We start from the raw sequence: 15,505 nt of genomic DNA on the forward strand, positions 1-15,505 counted from the left end.
TCCTGGGGTCTGGATCAGTCCCATGCTGGTATCCCAACTATCAGTCTGGGAAGCAAGATTTCTCTGATGTTCAGGTCAACTGTTTATGTCAAGTCATTTTTAAGGAGAGTGCTATGAAGAAGAGAATGTATAAAATGCAAAGAAGTACCAGGTGTGGATTGGGTCTTGTGTAAATGAAACGTCGACAGAATGGAGATTGATAGTGAGCTGGGCAAAATGATTTGAGGAAGTAACACTGTAATGAATTGAAATGGTAGAAAACATAGAACAACATGAGAAGAGAAAGCTCAAGACTCAATGAAGCCTTCACAAAGGCTAGATTAGGCAAGAAGCATCAGCTTGAAGCAATGCAGGATATGGATAGGGAAGAGAAGGCAGAAGCAGGATGCTGAATATGATAACTCATGGCTTTTGACAGAATTACTACTGTGGAAAACAATGACAAAGTATAGCTACAATAAAAAAACACTTCAAAGAACGAATAAATGTATATTATTTTTAATTTGAGAATAAATACCATTAGTAATCCTACATGCAGAAAAAAAAGGCTGAGACAAATCATACACACATAAATAAAACAGAGCAAAAGAATTAAAGAGGTCAAAGGAAATAAACTTTTGCACACAGCTATTTAATTTTAAGTAACTGATGTTCAATTTGGGGAGAAAGTTTGTCTGGCTCTTGGGAGGTGGACTGTAAATATGTATAATATGTAAATAATTTTAATATACTTGAAGGATTTAAGAAGTTTGATAATAAATATGAATGTGCTTTACAGTGAATATCATTGCAGACACAGGGAATGTTGAAAAGGATACCCAAAGAGCATTTTTAATTCTTGTCTCATATCTACTTATATGTATTTAATTTCCCTCATAGGGTTGCTTATGAAACATAAGCCCTTCCTTATTGAATTTGTTTTCTTTCAACTAATCTTCTTTTACAGCTTTCCCTCTCAGGATCCCGTTCATGAGTTCCATGTGTTTACTTCTCTTTGTTTATGTTTATTGCTTGTATCATCCGTTTGTGTTCCAAAGACTCTCAAAGGCAGAAAGCCTATCCATTTACCTTGGCTGCTCCGGAAAAGAAGATGTGATATGATAATGATTGTCAGAGATTAATTCAGTGGGCCACAGTTAAAATGGTTCCATCTTAGAAAATAAATTTAATTCTGATGTAGTTTTGTTTTCTAGTAAAATTTATCAAAAAATTTTGCATCTTCTAAATTATAATTTGCCTTTGGTTGTGAGGGAAATCTTCCTTACAAATACATACTCTTCTTTAAAAATGTCATATCTCATTAAAGACTAAAGAATCAGTGATAGCTCAAATTACACTCAAAATGGGAATATGAATTCTAAGGATTTAAAAAGTCTCAGCAAGTGTCACCATGTTTACCACAGAACTCTGTTTCAGTTTCACTTTGATTCACGTGTGCCAAAAATATAAATCCAAATTGTCCTTTAGTCTATGTCACACATGGTAGGATTTTGAATGCTCACTTTTGGCATCATGACATGTTTTGCTCCCATTACTGGGGTTCTGGTAGTCATCAAGATAACCACCACATTTGTTCCTCGCAAGGATAAGAACTTGAAGATCTAGGAAAGACAGAAGACTGAACTTCAAGGAAAATGAAAGTACCAATTTTATTCCCTCAGGATGGAAAGGCTCTAAGGCTGGAAATCTGGTAAACAGACTCTGACTTTGATATTTTATAGGAAACAAGAATTACACCTGACACCCTGTTGGTCCTGTTTACTTATGCAAACCTGTGCCTTCCCATTGTTTGTCTGCTAACAAGAAGCTGCCAACTCAGGGAGCTATTTTGCTTCCCTTGTCTTCCTGTGTTCCTTATAAAGAGGGGGCACCTTTAGTAACAGCATGGGAGAAGCAGAAGCAGGCCAGTCTCTGCAAACCCAAGGTAAGACTATTCCAAATAGTGAGTTATAAGCCAGACAAGGCTACATACTGAAACCCTGTATTAATGCAAAAAACAATGAGAGAAGGAGGTGAGGAGAGAGAGAGGGAAAGAAAGAGAGGGAGAGTTAAAATAAGAGAAGCAGGGAGAGAGAGAAACAAAACCTACAAAAACACAAAATCAGAATCCACAATATATAAGCAAAAGACTGGTAAGAAAAAAAAAGATATCCAAACAAAGTAATGAGAGTTTTAAAAGTCTATAAATATTACTATTATGCTTATTTGGGGGTTGAACATACATTTTAAGGCATGGAGTATATCCTTAAGTGTGATTATTATACTCAGTGAGACTCCATTGAATCAAACTAATTTTCCTTCACAAGTAGATGACAGTTGAAGACAGCTTCTTGGACAGGGATGGTAATTCATATCCAATCCTCCCTCTCAGCACTGAAAGCCTCTCTGATTGAACCTTGGCGGATCCTATGTATGTTGTCATAGTCTCTGTGACTTACTATATGCATTAGTCTTGTTTTGGGTAGAATATGCAGTTTTCTTGGTGTCATTGATATCATATGCTTCTCATAATCTTCTCACAAAGTCTTATGCACAGCTCCCTGAGTCTAAGCAGGAGGTTTTGGCAAAGACATTTGTTTAAGCCTGACTAAAAGTCTCTCACTCTGTACCATTTCTGGGTGAGTCTTTGTATTTGTTCCCATCTACTTCAAGAGGAAGTTTGTCTAATGATGGTGAAGTGAGACACTCTTCTGTGGGTCCTGAGGAATAATTTTATTGCTATATTATTTTAGCAGACCAATAATATTTGGATTTCTTTGAGGCCCATGGCTTTCAAAAAAAGAGAAAAGGAAAGCAAGGAAGGAAGGAAGGAAAGAAGGAAGGAAGGAAGGAAGGAAAGAAGGAAGGAAGGAAGGAAGGGAAAGTCATTAGTGAGAAACAGCTGTCAAAATAACATTTTTGTATGGATTTAAACCTAATATCTAGCACATGTTATACCGTAGACTGTGAAAAACAACACACCAACTATTTTATGTCTTCATTATACTTAATGTGTAAGACCATGCAGGTTTGCAAGTAGCTAAATTTAATTAATCTTTTTCTCCTTCCCTCCCTCCCTCCCTCCTCCCTGCCTCCCTCCCTCCCTCCCTCCTTCTCTCCTTTCTTTCTTTCCTTCTTCTTTTTCCTCTTTGTCTTCCTCTTCTTTGTCTTCTTTACTCTTAAGAAAAGTTGAGGGTCTGGCTCCTAGTATTCAGAGGTAACTTAGGTCAAACAAGACTTTTCTGGTTCTCTAGCCTCCCTTTTACCTTAGCATTCTGTTATCTTTGAGAGAATAATACAAAACCCTTTCCTGGGTACACTTCATTGCAAGCCCAGAGGAAATAGTTCATTTGCACTGAAGTTCCTCTTTACATTGGACCCAGGTTAGAATTCAATGATAGGACATTCAGGCCTTGCTGAACAAGGGAACAGATGATCCCTCACAGTAACAGAACATTTAACATGCCTCAAGTCCCCTGGCACCTAGTCAAGCTTGAGGAGTGGAGACAGAAAAGTATTCTTCTCTTTTATTCCCCTTTACAACATCAGTATTGGCTTCAATTTTGGTTACTGAAGACCTAGAAAATCATCTATAGCGGATTGGTCATTTTAACTCCTTCATAATATTTAGATAAGGCTTGGGCAAAAATCAAACACTTCAGTCCACTTTGATTTATATTCCTTTTTGTTCTTTAAGCAAATCTGTGTAATTGTTAGAGATGATTTTGAATGCATGTGTATCATGAAATATAAATGACCCAGAGACTTATATCAGGGTCCAAGCTTCAAGCTAAAGATCAGAGAAGCAAAGCATCCAGTAGATCTTACCTCTATCCAGTTGAAATGGCAATCCTGTCTCCGGGAATCCACAGAAGCAAAAAGCTCTTAATTCCAAAAAGCTCCTTATATTCCTTTCTCTACTCAGGCATATACTTCTGTCTTCACATCCGTAGTGCTAGAATTAAAGCCATGTTTTCATAGTTGCTGAGAACACCTTTGTGTGAGCTATTTCTTTTAGGATGGAATCAATTTTGTGTAATCAATGTGGCCTTGAACTAACAGAGATCCATCTACCTCTTAATCCTGAGTCCTGGGTTTAAAGGTATGTGCCTGGCTTCTAGGGTTAACTAGCATGACTACTTTGCTATTTGGTTTTCCAGTGTCTTTAATAAATCACAAACAATATATCATCACATGTGTGTAAGTAGGTGACAGAGAAAACTGTTGAAACTAATGAAAGATTTTTTTCTACTTTTTATTTAATGAAGTAAGTAAGGCGCACAGTATCTTTGTTCTTAAATTAGTTTTCTCTTCTTTTTCCCTGTCACAGGGTCATGGGACATGATTCAGGAAAGAAGATTTTAAAAGGCATTTTGATACAGAAATGATTGGTTCTAAAGTGGGAGAGCCAAATTCCATTTTCAGAGCCAGCTTCTCAGTGAACTCAAACACTATATGAAAATTTCATGTGTATACAAAAGGCATTTGTTTCTCCATAAAGCCATTGGGCTTATAGTGAGCAAGGAACACACTGGTGAGTCCAATGAAACTGGTTGTATTCAAAGCACATGTCCTCTTTATTACTGGTTATAGTTTGTTCCATGAGACATATAATATATTGGTTAATATATTGGGAATATAGATTGACATAAAAATGAAACAAGGTAAACTAAATCAGAAAATAATTAGGCTCTTTGAACTTGATAAGATCATGGGTGAATGGCAATGAGTACCCATGACCAAGTAATATCAATCCAATAGACGTAACTGCCTTTACCACTGTATAGTATATGACCATCTCTAGCTAGATTTGAGGCAACAAACTTAGAAGCCTGTGCCCACAATCAGTTTGTGAAGACAAACTTGAGAGAGACAACCTGAAAAACTTAATGCACAGTTTTACTTTAGGAGCTGCTAAAAAGAAGCCCTGTGAATTTATGTGGGTCCATATTCTTCCAACATCTCCTGCAGAGGAGCATCCCTAGGGATATTAGAATCATGCCTCCTGGAAGAAACTAGGGTTTACTCTTTGTTCATGGGTTTATGTCTTCTCAGATTTGAGAAGCAAGCTGAGTGGCAACTTTGTAGGAATCCTGGAAACATTTTTTCCCCATCTTCTACAAGATGGAGGAGGGAGGCTAGTGAAGTCTTGGAAGAGGGTTGTGATTTACTTGTCTGCATTCTTGCGTTTACTAGGTAGGCATCCCCAGGCTTCACTAAGGAACAATTAGTGCAGTTTAGTCTGTCCAGAAGAAAGACCAGATATAGTAGTGAGATTTCCTCTTCTATGAATGGCTCATTTCTCTACCATCTCCCACATTCCTTCTTTAGTCTTTTTAGGGTTATATTTTCTTCGTGTTCTGACCACAGAGACTCAGGTCTGTTATCCATATAACCCCAGATGTTTGATGTTGCCAATTGTCAAGACAGTTGATTTATTGTAAAAGCCACTTTCTTTTTATAAAAATGTAATCTTCTCTCATATATTACACCCTGACTACAGTTTCCCCTCCATCCATGCCCCCCAGTCCCTTCCCCAACCTCCTCTCTGCCCACAGATCAACTCCTCTTTTGTTTTACTTCAGAAAAGAGGTGATACCCTAGTGGTATCAACTGATCACAACATAACAAGTTACAAAAAGACTAGGCACAAACCTTCGTATCAAGGCTAAACAGACAACTCAGGAGGAGGAAAAGTATTCCAAGGACAGGCAACAGAGTCAGAGATACTGCCCCTGCTCCCATTGTTAAGTGTCATACAGGAACTCCAAGCTACACAACCATAACTATATACAGAGGACTAAGGTCAAACCGATACAAGCTCTGTGATAATCCCTTGGACTCTGTTAGCTCCTATGAGGCCAGTTTATTTGATTGTGTGGGCTGCATTCTTGTGTTGTCTTCAACCTTTTTGGCTCATAAAATCCCTCCTCTCCATCTTGTGTGACATTCTCTGAGCTCCACCTGTTCAGATATAAGTCTCTGCATCTGCTCCTATTAATTCCTGGATGAAATTGGTCTAGTTTCCAATACCGGAGTACGCAGAATATCATTGGGAATCATTTCATTGACTTGTTTTTGTTTATTGTTGGCTAGTCATTTTTTTAGTTCGATCTTAGGTCCTCTGATATCAAGCTTCTGGTTCCTGGCCATCCAGGGAGTGTCAGTCATGGGCTCCTGTCATGGCATGGGCTCACATTTAGACCAGTCATTGGTTGACAGCTTCCAAAATCTGCACCATCATTGTCCCAGCATATCTGATAGGCAGGAAAAATTATAGGCTGAAGGTTTGTGGCTAGAGTCATATCCTAGTCAGTCCCCTGGAAGCCTTGCCTGATTACTAATGATGGTGAGCTCAGACTCCATATCTTCCCTTATTTCACAAGGGTCACCTGTATAATTTCCAAGTAGTTCCTATTGCACTAGATTTCACATCACTTCCCAAATGATCCCAATTTCAGTTGTCTCTCCTGCACCCCCTTGCCTAACTTGATCCCTCTTTCCCCCATACCCACTCAAGGCAGTCCACTCATGAAAAGTATCTCCTCTTCCCAGGGAGATCCTTGGAGCCCTCCTGATAATATCCACTTATAAGTTTGTGCATTTCATGTGTATCTTTCTGGGTCTAGGTTATGTCACCCAGGACTATTTTTTTTTCTAGTTTCATTCATTTGCCTACAAATTTTGTGATGTCATATTTTAAGAGCTGCATAATTACCCATTGTGTAAATGTTACACATTTTCTTTATCTGTTTTTTGGTTAGTGACATCTTGGTTGTTTCCAGTGTCAGGCCATTATGACTAAAGCCACTATGAACATAGTTGATCATGGGTCCTTGTGGTAGGATGAAGTGTCTTTTGGTTATAAGTCTGTAAGAGATGTAGCTGGGTCTTCAGGTAGATTCATTCCCAATTTTCTGAGGAACCACCATGTTGATTTCCATATTGGTTGTACATTTTGCACTCCCACAAGCAATGGAGAAATATAATCCTTGGGCCATATACTTTCCAGAATGAGCTGTCACTTCTGGTTTTTATCTTAGCCTGTTATATCTGACAGGTATAAGATGGAATTTAATAATTGTTTTAATTTGCATTTCCTTGATGGCTAAGGATGTTCAACATTTCTTTAAATGTTTCTCAGCCATTTGAAATTCCTTTGTTGAGAATTCTGTGATTAGATTTGTACCCCCATTTTAATTGGATTATTTGGTTTGTTTATGTCTATTTTTTGAGTTCCTGTGCCAATTTTCATCCAAGGGGACCTCCCACATTTTCTTCTAAAAGATTCAGTGTGGCTGCATTTATGTTGAGGTATTTGATACATTTGAAATTAAGTTTTGTGCTTGGCAATAGATATGGATCTATCTACAATCTTCTACATGTCTGCATCCACTTATGTCAGTACCATTTCTTAAAGATGCTTTCTTTTTTCCATTGTATAGATTTAGCTTCTTTGTCAAAGATCAGGTGTTCATAGGCGTGTGAGATAATATTCCATTAGTCTGTCTATTTTTATGCAAATATTGAGCTGTTTTCCTTACTATAGTTCTATAATAGAGCTTGAAGTCAGGGATGTTGAAGCCTCTGGAAGTTCCTTTATTGTACAGGGTTGTTTGGCTATCCCAGGTCTTTTGTTTTTGTATATAAATACGAGTATTGTCATTTCAAGGTCTGTGAAGAATTGGGCTGGGATTTTGGTAGGGATTGCATTGAATCTATAGATTGCTTTTGGTAAGATTGTCATTTTTACTGTGTTGGTCCTACCTATCCAAGAGCGTCTGAGATCTTTCCATTTTCTGCTATCTTCTTTAATTTCTTTCTTTAATGAATCAAAGTTGTTGTCATATAGGTCTTTTGCCTGTTTGGTTACAGTTACCCCAATATATTTTATGTAGTTTGTGGCTTTTGTAAAGGTTGATGTTTCTATGATTTCTTTCTCAGCCCCTTTATTCTCTCTCTCTCTCTCTCTCTCTCTCTCTCTCTCTCTCTCTATATATATATATATATATATATATATATTAAGGCTACTGACTTTTTTGAGTTAATCTTGTATACTTCTATGTTGATGAAGGTGTTTTTCAGCTGTAGGAGTTCCCTGATAGAATTCTTCTGATAACTTATGTAGATTATCATATCATCTGCAAATAGTGAAAGTCTTACTTCTTCCTTTCCAATTTGTATACCCATGATCTTCTTTTATTGTTGTATATATCTATCAAGAACTTCAAGTATTATATTAAAGAGATTGGAGAGAGTAGACAACCTTGTCTTGTTCTTGATTTTAGATTGATTTCTTTATTTCTTCCTTTACTGAGAAGTGATGCAGTTGAGTATTATTCAATTACCATGAGTTTGCAGGGTTTCTGCAAATTGTGTTGTTGCTGAATTCTAATTTTAAGCCATGGTGTTCCCATAAGTTTTTCCATTTTTTGGTATATGTTGAGGTTTGCTTTATTTTGGAGCATGTGGTTGAGTTTACAAAAGGTTCCTTTTGGTGCCAAAAGGAAGGTATTTTCATTTCCTTTTGGATGGAACATTCTATAGATGTCTTTTAAAACCATTGGTGTCATATCTTCTGTTACTTCCTTTTTTCTTTGTTAACTTTCTGTCTAGTGGTCCTGTTGAGTGGTGAGAGTGGGGTGATGAAATTTCCCACTGTAAGTGTGTGGGGTTTAAAATGTGACTTGAGTTTTAGTTATGTTTCTTTTGTGAATGTGGGTTCCTTTGTATTTGGTGCATAGATGTTGAGAATTGAGACTTCATCTTGATGGATTTTTTCTGTGATGAATATAAAATGACCTTCTTCATCTCTTTTGATTAATTTTAGCTTAAAGTCTAGTTTGTGGGATAGTAGGATAGCTACACCAGCTTGGTTCTTAGAGACATTTGATTGGAAAATCTTGTCCTAACCCTTTACTCTGAGGTAACATCTGTCTTTGAAGGTGAGGTGTGTTTCTTTTATGCAGCAGAAGGATGGCATCTGTCTTCATATCCATTCTGTTATCCTGTGTCTTTTCTTATATGTTAGTTAAGACCTGAGTTGTTTTCTCTCCATGAGCTTTTAATCTTTCTGGTTTTTTTTCTGTTGTTGAAATTCAGCTTTAATCCATCAGTGTATGATAAGATACAGGGGCTTTCTTAAATCTTTTTGTATATGCATTTTGCGATTTGCATTGTGACCAAGTTTGTGGTCAATTTGGGAGAAAGTTCTGTGATACGCTAAAAAGGAGTATATTCTTTAGTGTTTGGATGGAATGTTCTGTACACACCTGTTAGGTTCATTTTGTTCATAATGTCTACTAGCTCAAGTAATTTTCTATTAAGCTTTTATTTTGAATAACTTTTCCATTGATAAGAGTGGGTATTTATGTTTCCTAAATATTAATGTGTAAGTGTTGTTGTATAATTTTAGCAATGTTTCTTTTGCAAATGTGGGTGTTCTTGTATCCAGGTTATAGATATTAAGAATTAAATGACATTTTGGTGGAATTTTTTTCTTTGATGAATATGAAGTGTCCTTACCCATCTCTTCTTTTAGGGTCCATGAGAATTCCCATGAAAGCCTACCAGTCAGCACAAATGTTTATTAATGTTAGCAACATATTCCCCTAACCATCTGACAAAGTGGCACATGGCAACCCCAAGAGAAGCTCATAGGCTCCTTTTAAGTTTAGGGTAATTCTAGGGAGGAGAGATTAGTCTGGGGGCTAATTGGTGGATTTAAACAAAAAGTTAATAGGATTGATATTTGGCTCTAGTGTATAAATAAGTACTTTCCAGTCACAGGGTAGGGAAAGCTATCTTTAGCTAACAGGTGGGCTCTGGTGCACCTGCTGATAGTTTTCCAGTGAGTTGTGGTTGTCCTGAAATCTGCTTGCTCATCCCCAATCACTTCCAGTAATGTGAAACTAAGGACTGGTCCTTGGAAGGGGCTATTAGAAACCTCACATGTTTCTGGTCTGGCTCCCCCAGCCCTCTCACTGTTGATTAATGTTTGTTTGAAGTTTTTTTTTTTTTTAGATATTATAATGGCTACACAAGCTTACTTCTTGAGTCCATTGCTTAGAAAAAAATCTTTTTCTAAGTGTTTATTCTCAAATAATGTCTATTTTTGACATTGAGGTGTTTCTTGCATGCAGCAGAAGAATGAGTTCTGTTTTTACATCTATTCTATTAATCTGTGTCTTTTTATTGAGGAATTGAGTGCAATGATATTGGCAGATTGTAATGACCAATGATTGCTAATTCCTACTATTTCATTCTTGTTACAATTGGTGGTAGTGTTGGTTGTTGTCTGTGGTGTAAGTGTGTGTGTGTGTGTGTGTGTGTGTGTGTGTGTGTGTGTGTGTGTGTGTGTGTTTCCTTTCTTTTGGTTTGTGTGATATGAAATTTTTTACTTCATTTGTTTTATGGGTATATTTAACATCTGTCAATAGTAGTTAATCATTCTAATATCTTCTGTGGGACTGAGTTTGTAGATAGCTATTGTTATAATTGATTTTTTTTTTGGATTACGTATCTTCCCCATCTATGGAGATTGAAAGTTTCGCTGGGTTAGTAATCTGGGGTGATATCTGTGGTTTCTTCGATTCTGAGGGACATCTGTCCAAGCCATTCTGGCTTTCAGAGTCTCTATTGAGAATTCAAGTGTAATTCTACTAGGTCTAACTTTACATGTTACTTGTTCTTTTCTCCTTGTAGATTTTAATATTCTTTCTCTCTTCTGTATGTTTGGTGTTTGATAATTATGTGGCAAGAAAACTTTCTTTTCTGGCCCAGTCTATTTGGTGTTCTATAAGCTTCTTGTATCTTTATAGATATGTCCCTCTTTAGGTTAGGAAAACTTTTCTCCTACAATCTTATTGAAAATATTGTCTAGGCCTTTGAACTGAAATTCTTCTCTTTCTATTCCTGATATTCTTAGGTTTGGTCTTTTCATAGTTTCCCAGATTTCCTGGATGTTTAGTCAGGAATTCTTTAGATTTAACATTCATCCTATTTGACTGTGTCTATTTATTTTATTTTATTGTGTGTGTGTTTGTGTGTGTGTGTGTGTGTGTGTGTGTGTGTGTTAAACATCTGAGATTCTCCATTCTATCTCTTATAATCTGTTAATGATACTTACATCTATAGTTTCTGTTCACTTTCCTAGATTTTCCACTTCTAGAAATCCCTCATTTTGGGTTCTCTTTATTGCTTCTATTTCCATTTTTGGGTCTTGAACAACTTTATTTGTTTCCTTCAACGTTTTCCCTCCTCTGTTTTCTGTAAAGGATTTATTCATTTCCTCTTTAAGGACATCTATCATCATAAGTTGGATTTAAGGTTCTTGTTATTGCTGTTGTGCTTCAACTGTGTTAGAATTTTCAGGGCTTGTTGTTATAGGATAGCTCAGTTCCAGTGGGGACATAGTGACCTGGCCTTTGTTTATTGTGGTCTTATGATTCTGTGTAGGCATCTGGATTCTTGGTCACTATAGTTCTTGTTGCTGACTTATGAGTTTGTCTTTGTAGGATGTGTGTTTTATTCCTTAGTTTCTGTTTACTTTGTTTTGCTTATCTGTGTGGCCTGGAGTTCTGGCACACAGCCATGACTTCTGGTCCAGCAGGGGCTCTCTGCCTTAGTTCAGGGGCTGGACTTCTGCCAACTGGTGAAATCTTTGGTAAAGTACAGGGTCTCTGCCTGAGTTGGGGTTGAGATATGATTATGAGGAGAGGAGGGTATATTGGGAATAGTGTGGTGCACTGAGATGGTGAGAGGATTCTGTGGGAAGGTGGGTGGCCTATCTGTTCTTCTGGCTGGCATGGACTGCACCTGAATAGGTAATGCTTGACTGAATTTGTGATGGGGGCATGTGGTGGGGGGTGATAGTGGCATCAGACTGGATCTTTTGAAACATAACAAAGAGGGTAAGAAGGTCAGCAGAGTTTTGGGTGATAGAAGCTAATTTCTGTAAAAACTAGAGATGCTTTTAGAGGGGCCAAAACCTCATTTACTGTCTTAAATGAGAACATGTTATGTAATGGACATGCTATGGGTGCTGCTGTATTCCATCCTCATATGATCATACAACACAATGTTAGACATTTCTAGTGATTAGTAACTCACATAAGTTACTAGGGAGAGCCCAGAAGTCAAGATTTATCATGAGTAATGTACAGTTTGAATGAAGATAGCACCACAATCTCATGTGTTTGAATACTTGGTCTTCAGTTGGTGGAAGTGTTTGGGAAGGATTAGGATATGTGTCCTTACCGGAGGAGTTGCATCACTAGGAGCAGGTCTTAGGTTTAAAAAGACTCATGTTATTCCCAATGTGTTTCCTGCTTGTGGATAAGGATTCAAGATTTCAGCTGCTTCTCTATTGCCATGTCTGCTGCCATGCTCCTGATCATGATGGCGATCCCAAAATAAAGTCTTCCTTCTATAAGTTGATGTGTTCATGATATTTTATCACAGCAACAGAAAAGTAGCTAATACAAGTAGCTCTTATATAAAAAGTCCATACATTAGATTCTGCCTCATTCTGAGCCCCTTCCACTTACCAATTCAGAAATTCTCCAAGTGTTAGCCATTGGAAGAAATAGCAGAGAAACAATTAGGATAACATACTTTCTAATTTCAGGAGGGAAAAAACAGGGCCTTTTCACAACCAAATTGGATCAAAACCAATGTTCAGAGGTATAAGTAGAACAGTTCATGTCTGGGTTTCACTCATGAACTTCTGTGTTCTAAAGTGCTTGGGAAAGTGTAGTTATCTGGCTCTACCATCCATATCACATTTAGTTTGTCTCTTATGGTCCAGAAAATACCACTTCATACCTGAAGTTTTCCTTGGTAGTTCTGTCAAAGTCCAGGCCTTTCCTGGAGCTTTCCTGTTACCCAAAGCAGTGGCATATGGGAGGTACTTACATATTACCACCCTTGTCTGCCCGTTTGAGATTCCAACAAGGTCTGGTCTGGGACAAGTGTCTGTGTAACGACCCTGCAGAAATATTTCTTAGAAGATTTTGCCTCAATTATGTTGGTCTCTTATTAATTGCAGCAGATTTTGCCTCCCAGCTAACCAGCATCAATTTTTCTTATAAAGCAAAATTTTCAGTTCAGTGGTGCCAGTCTCTTGTTAATCATCACTGATTCCTCAGCTCCAGATGACCAGAAACCCCACAGTGTTAATTTAAAATATCACATTAATGGCCATGATAGAGACTTTAAAGGACTCTCCTACTTCACTCTGTTACTTCATAAGCCTAACCTGTTATAGACTTATCAGCTACAGGACAGAAAGAGCAAGCATGTTCAATATCTGCTGAGCAAATTGGGAGCACAGGAAGAGGGGGAAGGAGCTAGGAGAATGAGAAGAGGAGAAGAAGAGGGATGCCGAGGACCTGAGGGAACAGAAAGTATGAGTCAGGGGAAGAATACATGATAACAAGAATGGAGATATCATAGTAGAGGGAGACATTTTTGGTTTACAGAGAAAACAGGCACTAGGGAAATGTCTGGAGATCTACAAAGATGATACCAGCTAACTATCTCAGCAATGGAGGAGAGGCTACTTTAAATACTCTCCCCTGATTATGAGATTGATGACTGACTTATATGCCTTCATCCAGCAGCTGGTGGAAGTAGAAGCAGACACCCATAACTAATCACCGATCTGAACCGGAACCCAGATGCAAAGAAGGACAAGGGAAGAGCACAGAGGTCCAGACCAGGCTGGTGAAACACACAGAAACAGCTGACCTGAACATCCAGGAACTCTTGCTCCCCAGTCTGATAGCTGGAATACCAGCATGGGACTGATCAAGACCCCAGGAACATGGGTTTCTGTGAGGAAGCCTCAGAAATCTATGGGACTTCCTGTAGAAGCCCAGTATTTATCCCTAGCATAGGTGTGGACTTTGGGAGCCCAGTCCATATAGAGGAATACTCCCTGAGCCAAGGCACACGGGGGTGGGGGGTGGGGGGTAGGCCTAGGCCCTATCACAAAGGATATGAAAGACTCTGATGACACTGTATGGAAGGCCTCACCATCCAGGGGGTGCAGAAAAGATATGTGACAGATAAGGTTTTAGTGGGGGGAGGGTAGGGGAGGAAGGGTGGGAGAAGGAAACTGGGATTGTCATGTAAAACAATCCTGTTTGTAATTCAAATTTAAAAAGTTGGGGAAAAAATAATGGAAAACGGAAAAACAACAACAACAATAACAACAACAAAAAACACACAAAAAAAAGAACCAGTAGAGTCCTTAACAGATTTTCACCCAAGAATGCTGATCTCTCTTTGCCTCTAATGTTTACTTGGAACAGATTGTTGTGAACATGGGCTGTTACAAATTGAGTGGTGGTGGAGAGAGGAACCCAGGGTCTCATTTCTATTTGGCCAAGCCTTCTGTCATATAGCCCCACCCAAAACCCCACAGGGAAAACAGTTATCATTTTCTTTTCCACTCAATTACCAGATTAGGGACTGCTAGAACTCAGTGTGTTCGTTAATACCAGCAGAGAAGTTTGAATACACCACTGTGAAATGAGGTGACTTAGGTAGAAGAAGGGGCATAAGTGTGTATGGGCCTGTCCCCATAACAGTATCCTGGTGGGTTCTGAACAAACAGCTAATGTCTCTCATAGGTGTCAGCCTCCAATGAAATTTTCCAGTATAAAAACACAACTGCCCTCCTAGACCATTTCAAAATCAAAGCAAACTTGGTAAAAGTTAAAGTACATTGGAAAACTTAAGGTTTTTTAGTGATTGATCTACACATCAGAATGCTCAAGAGAGAGTAGAGAAAGTTGAGCAAGTATTTCCCCCTCCCTGTGGACTACCTGCTGGTGTGGGTATTTAAGCTTTTCAGGGTCCAAGATGTAGGTGTGGGGGGAAGAAGCTATCAAGCAGAACAGTGCTTTCCCCATGTACCCAACCCGAGAGGGGAGTCTGTGTTCTCTAATTCATCCTTTCCAGTGAGAAGAGCAGTTCCTTAGAGTATCATGTTTCCTCTCTTGCATTAAGAGTAACACATAAACCTCAGCTCTAGTTCTTTCAGAAGATATCTGTCAGAAATTAAAGATCAGTCTGCTACTCCCTCAGTCTCCAGGACACATTCTTACTCACTGCAGAGACGGGAAGGAACCGGGAGTCTCTACCATGCTATTTACTCAGAAAGAGTCTCAGAGTGCAAGACAGGTCAAGGATACTTCTTAGTCCTTAGTAGAGGTCTTCCCAAATCCTGGAAGAAATTCCAATAATTGCAATGGGGTGGAAGGTGGTCATCTAACTCATTTCCTGGTGCAGACAAAGAACTGGAAACCCAGGAAAGATGAAAACCACTAGAAAAGAGTTTTAGAGAAAATAAAAACAGCAACATTTTCTCTTTGGAATGAAAAAGCTGTAAGGTGGGGTTAGAATTAGATAACTTGTTTCTGTGACTTGCTGTCTGTGGTGGGTTGTTTTTTGATTTTTTTCTTTTATGTTATGACTGGTCTGACTTTCTCAGCATCAGCAGATGATCAGATGTTGGTTA

At 38.3% G+C, this 15,505-nt stretch overlaps 1 long non-coding RNA gene across 1 annotated transcript; it reads left to right on the plus strand.

The window, feature by feature from the left end:
• The first annotated feature begins 1,444 nt into the window (after positions 1-1,444).
• LOC107978138 lies at positions 1,445-13,661 on the plus strand. The gene is made up of 3 exons (XR_003486682.2): positions 1,445-1,924; positions 4,310-4,513; positions 13,602-13,661. It is a non-coding gene; the product is annotated as an uncharacterized LOC107978138 (long non-coding RNA).
• Positions 13,662-15,505: the final 1,844 nt, after the last annotated feature.

Source organism: Cricetulus griseus, chromosome 6, assembly GCF_003668045.3.
Source record: "Cricetulus griseus strain 17A/GY chromosome 6, alternate assembly CriGri-PICRH-1.0, whole genome shotgun sequence".
In the NCBI taxonomy this organism is placed as follows: domain Eukaryota; kingdom Metazoa; phylum Chordata; class Mammalia; order Rodentia; family Cricetidae; genus Cricetulus; species Cricetulus griseus.